The 7589-nt window shown below is 54.8% G+C and overlaps 1 non-coding gene across 1 annotated transcript; it reads right to left on the bottom strand.

The window, feature by feature from the left end:
• Positions 1–6737: 6737 nt before the first annotated feature.
• TRNAK-CUU (transfer RNA lysine (anticodon CUU)) lies at positions 6738–6810 on the bottom strand. The gene has a single exon. It is a non-coding gene; the product is annotated as a tRNA-Lys (tRNA).
• Between the last annotated feature and the right edge of the window lie 779 nt (positions 6811–7589).

The raw sequence follows: 7589 nt of genomic DNA, 5'->3' as shown, positions 1-7589 counted from the left end.
CCTGACCCCTCCCTTTGTGTACTGTGTCCCTCCTGTCCCCTGTGCCAGGGCTCTGCTCTACCTCTCACATCTCCCTGTGTGCCCAGCATCTCCCCAGCCCTGGAGACAAGCCCTAACCCCTGACTTCTGTCGCCCTGTATCCCCTGTATGTCTCCAGCTCCAGGCCCTGAGCTCTGTTCCCTCATACGCCCTCCTTGGCCCCAGTCAGCGCCTTATGGCCCCTGTCTCCTTGGTGCCAGGCCCTGAACCTTGTTTCCCCCTTTCCCTCGTCCCCCTCCTCCCTGCTCTCTTGGTGTAACCTGTGTCCCCTTGTCCCCAGGCTCCCCACTGCAGGAGGCAGTGGCAGCTGAGTTGGCCCAGGTGGTTCAGGGGCTGTGCCAGGTGGGGCACACAGGCATTCAGCATGGTCAAGACCAGCTGGAGGCTTCCCTGGGCTCCCTGGAGAGGCCACGGGGCTGAGGATCCGACTTGGGGTGCCTGAGGCCTCCCTCTGGGCAAGGAAAGCCTTGAGTGCCCCTAGAGCCAAGTCCAATAAAGGCCTTGGACACTGCTGTCCTCTCTGGGACCCACTCCCATGTGCCTTGGGACAGCCCTGGGACTCCCACAATATTCTCTGGGGCACCTCTGCTGCCCACACGTGTCCTCTGATCTCTGTCCCCAGACCTGGGACTCCCTCACAGGAGCCCTCTGGGACTCCCTGCGTCTCTCAGGGCACCCCGGGAAACCCCTACACTCACCTTCTCTCCCATCTCCTCCAGGACACCATGGGAACCTTATATCCCCCCGGGACACCTCTGGGAGCCCCATGTCCCCTGGGGTCCCTCTCCTGCCATGTCTTCTGGGACACCCTGGGACAGCACCAAATGCCCAGGGATCCCTCACATCCTGTGGGCCCTCCCTCCCCTCCCTCCCCTCCCTGGGAACACCAAACTATATGCCAAAGCACATCGACTCCCTTGTCACACAGGATATGTATTTACTACTACAGCCCCAGGGGGCTTTGTCCCCAGCTCTCTTTGGCTCCAGGGGCCTTGGGCTCCATGTGGCCTGGGGCTCTGCCCTGTCACAGCCCCACTGGCCTTAGCCCAAGTCCCAAATGCCGTTCATTTTCAGAACTAGAGCCTCCTGTAACACTTGGAAGCAACAGGAGCTACTTAGACCTTCCGTAGCTGCATACTACTTCAAGGAAAGCACTTCCTTCCCACTTGCTCACAGTTCACTGCAGCCCACAACTTGCTCTGGAAGTTTGGACTGCCCTTCACAGCGCAAAGGTTTGGCTTGCTTTCAGGTGGCCGTAGAGAAGCTGTCATTTCACACGACCACATACCCATAAGCAAAACAAAGCCTTGTTCCTGTCCGCTGAGCAAGGGGACCCTTTTTCCTGGTGCTGCCATTGGTGGGGGTGAATCACTGCAGGCTGCTCTGTTTAGGCCACCCACTATCTCATGAGCAAATGCAGTCCTAGAGCCCTCTCTGAGGTGTTAAACATCTCTGGAAGTCCATATTTGCTTGCTCTTTCCAAAACAGCAGGCTGCAGCTGCCAAAGAGGTGCAAGCTGTGTGTTTCTTCACTTGTGAGGGCTGTTGGGGCTGTGCTGTGGGTGTCACTTACAAAACAGCCACAGCATGAGAGATGTAGGCTTTGTGTGTCCTGTGGTGGATCGTGGAGCAGGGCTCTACCCAGCCCCAGCTTGCACAGGGACAGGTGCCCGCCAAGCTCTAACAGTCTGGGGGCTCCATCCATGCCTCTGGCTGTGTGCTGCAAGTCATGCCCAGGGCAATGTCACAGCAGGAAATACCAGCACCCCAGGGTGCAGCAGGATCCCCAAGACCAGGGCAGGTCCAGTGTGGATGGGACTCTGTGCAACCCCCAAGGTACCTTGGGCCTAGGGGCTGGGCCATGCCATGGGGCTGCCGCTGCCCAGCCTGGCCCAGCTGCTGGCGGCAGCCCAGCCCCGCTCTGGTCCTGCTGCTCACCAGAGAGGAAACGCCACTCAAATTTGGAGACCTTTACCAGAGCAAAGGCTCTGGCCCATTCTCCACTCTCCATTGGCCTCCAACCTCCTCCATTCTGCCAGGCAGGCTTCAGATGCCTCCAGCCTTTGCAGACGCCAGCTAACTCACCCTGGGCAGGATGCTGCAGTGCAAAGGACAGATTCCCTCTCGCACGCTGACTGCATCCCTTCCTGTCCCTGCCTGCCCCCAGACCCTGCACAGATGCTGCCACTGCAGATCTCCACCCCCTCCAATGCAGCAGCAGCATCAGGCCCTCCCTGGGGCTGCACAGAGACACAGAGCATTGGGGGCTGACCCAGGGCACCCCCCAAAACAGGGGAAAGCAGTGGCTGCTGCATCCACCCCAGGGCTCAGAATCCGTGACCCTGCAGCACAGTGCTCCATGCTGCTACACTCCCCTGGGCCTTGGCAGGATCTGGCATAAACTTACCCTTGTTGTGGCATCACCAGCCCTTGGGTCACTTTCTTCTGCTTCTCTGCTCAAGGCAGGGAGAGGAAGCTGTAGTTTTGGCTGACAGCTCTTGCATCTTTCTTCTCTTTGTTTTGAGCTTCTCTGGACAGAAGCCACCATTTTTCTCTGATGCTCTTCTGCCTCAAGGAGCAACCATGCTGCAAGGCAAACAGGGAGGAGGCATTTCAGATGGACCGGAGATCAGAGGAAACACTGCTCAGCAGACCAGGAGGCATCTCCTGATTGGACAGCCAATCACATGACATTCAACTCCAAGGCCTGCTTTTTCCAAACAAGTCCACATCAATGGGTCAATTCCTTTGCCAAAGGAGCCAAGAGACTTCCTCCTTTCTTCATTTTTTACACCAGTGTGCTTAGGAGTCAATCCGAATCCTTCAGATTAAAGCCTAGATTTACAAAACCATGCTCAATGCAAACACACCGCTCACAGAGCTTGTCCAACCCTCCCCTTCTACAGCACCACCTTCCTCCCGCGGCACTTCTTGTCATACTTTTCCCCTGCTTCACAAGTCTCAAAGGCAGAGTCACCTTATACATCCTCTCATATTCTTCAGCCCCTCAGAGCTGCCTTCTCCCTTCTTTTGCTGTGCAAGCTCTTCTGATTTGGGGACAGCTTCCTTTGCGGCTTTGCCCAGGTCTTGCTCATTTAAAAGCTTGGCAACCAGAAGGAGATGTTAGGTGGCACACTCACCACAAGCTGCTACACTCTTCCCACCGAGTCAGAAGACTTATGCCCAGGGGGCACATGAGCATAATCTCTCAGGAAGCTCTTCACAATTGCCTCCCGAGGATGGATCCCTCAGGAAGGACATGCAACACTGCCAAGGGAAATGGCTGCCTCACACTCATCCTAGAGCACAGAGTTACCCAAAGCCAGTTCTCCAGGAGTCTCCCTTCATTCCAGGCACTCCAGCCTGGGCCTTTCTCCTCTCCTCTCCCATCAACTCCATCTCACGGATCAGTTTTGCCTGAACACGTCCTCGGGAAAGGAGGCGCTTGCCAGCAACACCCTCTGGAAGTACAAAACAAGGAAGCTCTGCACACCTGCATTGGTGGGACGGTTGCCACAAGAAGCACGTGCTGGTCTGCTCACGCATTGGCTACTGCAGACTGAGCACAGACTCCTCCAACCTTGGAGTCCCCTTCTCCATGTGCTCCTTGGCCCTCGCACAATCCTCACTGAGTCCAGCACTCTGCCTTCTTCTCCCTTCTTTCTCTGCGTCAGCTCTACCAATTTGGCAGCTCATTGTGCCTCAGCCTTGCCCACGCACTGCTCATCTGCGATCCTGAAAACCAAGACAAAGAAATGAAATCTCCTACACGAGTCTCTCCAAAAACTGACACATGCTGCCAATCCAGCCAGGAGACCTTGAGTCCTTGGGCACCTGATCACAACCTCTCAGCACTACTACAGGCAACAGGGCAAAAGGAAACAGCTCCCTCACACACATGCAAGAACACAGGGTGCACCCAAAGCCACTTCCCAAGAGTCTCATCTCACTCCATACACTCCAGCACACACCTTCGCTCTCTTCTCTCCTGTTACCTCCTCCTCACTTGTTTGGAGTGGACAAGAGAGCCTCAGCAGAGGACCCACTCACCAGCAAGACCTTCTGGAAGTACAGGACAAGGAAGGTCTTCTCAAGATCTTCTCTGGGATGGATCCCACAGGAAGGACAGGCAACCCTGTCCATTCCTGGGTGACTGTAACCTGAGCGCACACTTCCAAGGAGGCCCTTGGACCTTTCTGATTCCCCACTTTGATCCCCACCCCCCATCCCTTTCCTAAATGGACACATTGCACAAGGGGATTGCCTTGTCCCACTGCTTACCCAGGGCCACATTCTCAAAAGCATGACAGCTGTTACCTTACCTCTTCAGCCCCTCTGCTCCCCAGAGCCGCCTTCTCTTGCCTTCTCTTTCTGGGTGGGCTCAACGGATTGGCTGGCAGCCTCTTGCTTGGCTTTGCTCAGGCACTGCTCATCTGCAGACCTGCAAATCAGAAGGACACAGACATGAAGCCTCATGGGAGAGTCTTACGAAAAACTGCTGCACACTTCCCTGCACACCAAAGACAACTCACATCCTTGGAGCATGTGCTCATAACCTCTCAGCATTGTTACAGACAACATCACCAGCAAAAGGGCTGCCTCGCACATGCCCAGGTGACACAAAGCCATGCCCACAAGAGTCTCACCTCACTCATAGAATCATAGAATCAGTAAGGTTGGAAGGGACCTCTACAGATCATCTAGTCCAACCTCCCTGCTCAGCAGGGTCACCTTGAGCATGTTAGACAGGGTTGCGTCCAGGCAGGCCTTGAAGATCTCCAGAGAAGGAAACTCCACAACCTCTCTGGGCAACCTGTTCCAGTGCTCCATCACTCTCACAGGGAAGAAATTCCCCCTCACCTTCAGGCGGAACTTCCTGTGCTTCAATTTCTGCCCATTGCCTCTTGTCCCATCACACGGGGCAACTGAAAAGAGTTTGGCCCCATCCCATCGACATCCTCCCTTCACGTACTTATACACATTGAGAAGATCTCCCCTCAGTCTTCTCTTCCCCAGGCTGAAGAGGACCAGCTCTCACAGCCGTTCCTCGTAGGACAGATGCTCCAGCCCTCTGATCATCTTTGTAGCCCTACACTGGACTCTCTCCAGTAGCTCCATGTCTCTCCTGTACTGGGGAGCCCAGAACTGGACACAGTCCTCCAGATGAGGCCTCCCCAGGGCTGAGTAGAGGGGCAGGATCACCTCCCTTGACCTGCTGGCAACACTCTTCCTAATGCACCCCAGGAGACCATTGGCCTTCTTGGCCACAAGGGCACATTGCTGGCTCATGGTCTACCTGTCATCCACCAGCACCCCCAGGTTTTCTCTGCAGAGCTGCTCTCCAGAAGGTCAGCCCCCAGCTTGTGCTGGTGCCTAGAGTATTTCTCCCTAGGTGCAGGATTCCGCACTTGCCCTAGTTGAACCCCATGAGGTTCCTCTCTGCCCAGCTCTCCAGCCTGTCCAGGTCTCTATGAATGGCAGCACATCCATCAGGTGTGTCAGCCACTCCTCCCAGCTTGGTGTCATCAGCAAACTTGCTGAGGAGGCATCTGTCCCCTCATCCAGGTCATTGATGAAGAAGTTGAACAGGATGGGAGCCAGTACTGAGCCCTGGGGGACGCCACTAGCCTCCCACTAGACTCCACGCCACTGATGACGACCCTCTGAGCTCTGCTTTTCAATGAGTTCTCAATCCACCACACTCTACACTCATCTAACCCACACTTGCTGAGCTTCTCTAGGAGGATGTTATGGGAGACAGTGTCAAAAGCCTTGCTGAAGTCAAGGGACACAACGTGCACTGCTCTGCCCTCAGCTACCCAGCCAGTCAGTCCATCATAGAAGGCTATCAGGTTGGTTAAGCAGGATTTCCCCTTGGTGAATCCAAGCTGGCTACTCCTGATCACCATAGTTTCCTCCATCAGTCTGGAGATGACATCCAGAATGAGCTGTTCCATCCCCGTTTCTAAGGATGGAGGTGAGGCTGACTGGCCTATAGTTGCCTGGGTCCTCCTTCTTGCCCTTCTTGAAGACTGGAGTGACATTGGCTTTCTTCCAGTCCTCAGGCACCTCTCCACTTCTCCAGGACCTTTCCAAGATGATGGAGAGCAGCTTGGTGGCTTGGCAACAACATCTGCCAGCTCCCTCAGTACCTGTGGGTGCATCCCATCTGGGCCCATGGATCTGTGGATGTCCAGCATGCCCAGAAGGTCTTTGAGCCTTTGCACCTCAACCAAAGGAAAGTCTTCCCTTCTCTGGACTTTCTCCCTCACGTCCAGGCTACAGGATTCCTGAGGGCTGCCCTTAGCAGTGACGACTGAAGCAAAGAAGGCATTCACTAATTCTGCCTTCTCTGTATCCCTTGTCACCCGGGCCCATGCCTGATGGAGTAGGAGGCCCACATTTTCCCTAGTCCTCCACTTGCTGCTGATATATTTGAAGAAGCCCTTCCTTGACATCCCTTGCAAGACTCAACTCCAAATGGGCCTTAGCCTTCCTCGCAGCATCTCTATGTACTCTGACTATATTGCTATAATTCTCCCAAGGAGCCTGTCCCCTCTTGCACATTCTGTGTATTTTCTTCTTCTGTCTGAATTTGGCCAAGAGCTCCTTGCTCACCCACTCAGGCCTCCTGCCCCTTTTGCTGCACTTCTTACATCATAGGGATACACCGCTCTTGAGCTTGAAGAAAACCTCAAGCACCCAACGTGGGGCTCGAACCCACAACCCTGAGATTAAGAGTCTCACGCTCTACCAACTGAGCTATCTGGGCTGCCTATTTGATGCACTCCGGCTCGTGCCTTGGTCTTTTTGCCTGTCCCCTCCACATCACTGGTCTTCATTAAAGGAAGATGACTGCAGGAAATTATGCCCTTGACAGCAAGGCTTTCATCTCGAATGACAAAATGGCAAAGTTCTTCACACCTGCACCACTTGGGTGGTTTGCACAGGAAGGACATGCTGGCCTGCTCATGCATGGGCCTCTGTGGACAGAGCATGGACTCCTCTAGCCTTCCAGTCTGCTTTCCTATGAGGTCCTCAGCCCTCTCACACTCCTCATCTTGTTCGGCCTTCCCTTCCTGAAGGACCCTGTTGCTCCCTGGTGTCTTCTGGGGTCATTCTTTTCTCAGATCTGCATTCTGAAATGGGGGCCAGCTGGGACAGCCTGGCCACTGGAGAAGGTCTCTCTGGCATGGGAGACACACAGGCCTATGAGGGGAAGGCATACAGAGTCACGTGTCTCCCTGCGATTGCTCTGTGTGTTGTTACAGTACCTTTTCTTTCGGCCTGCTCAGCAAAGGCCCTTCCTGAAGCTGCATCTTTATGCACAAACCTGGAAACAAGAAGGCGACAGTGCTTTCAGCAGAGAGCAACACGGCCCCTGGCAGTCTCCACCCAGCAGCTGCAAAGAGGAAGAGCAGAGAGCTACTGTCAGCTCTCCTCTTTGACAAAGCAGAACACAGCACACGTTGGCAATATAGCTTAGGAGCCTGAGTGCATGTAACCCCAATGCCGGGATGGGCACAAGAGCCTCCAGTCAGAGGGCTTGTC

Source organism: Rhea pennata, unplaced genomic scaffold (assembly GCF_028389875.1).
Source record: "Rhea pennata isolate bPtePen1 unplaced genomic scaffold, bPtePen1.pri scaffold_31, whole genome shotgun sequence".
Lineage (NCBI taxonomy): Eukaryota > Metazoa > Chordata > Aves > Rheiformes > Rheidae > Rhea > Rhea pennata.
This window is presented reverse-complemented; position numbering and strand designations above follow the sequence as displayed.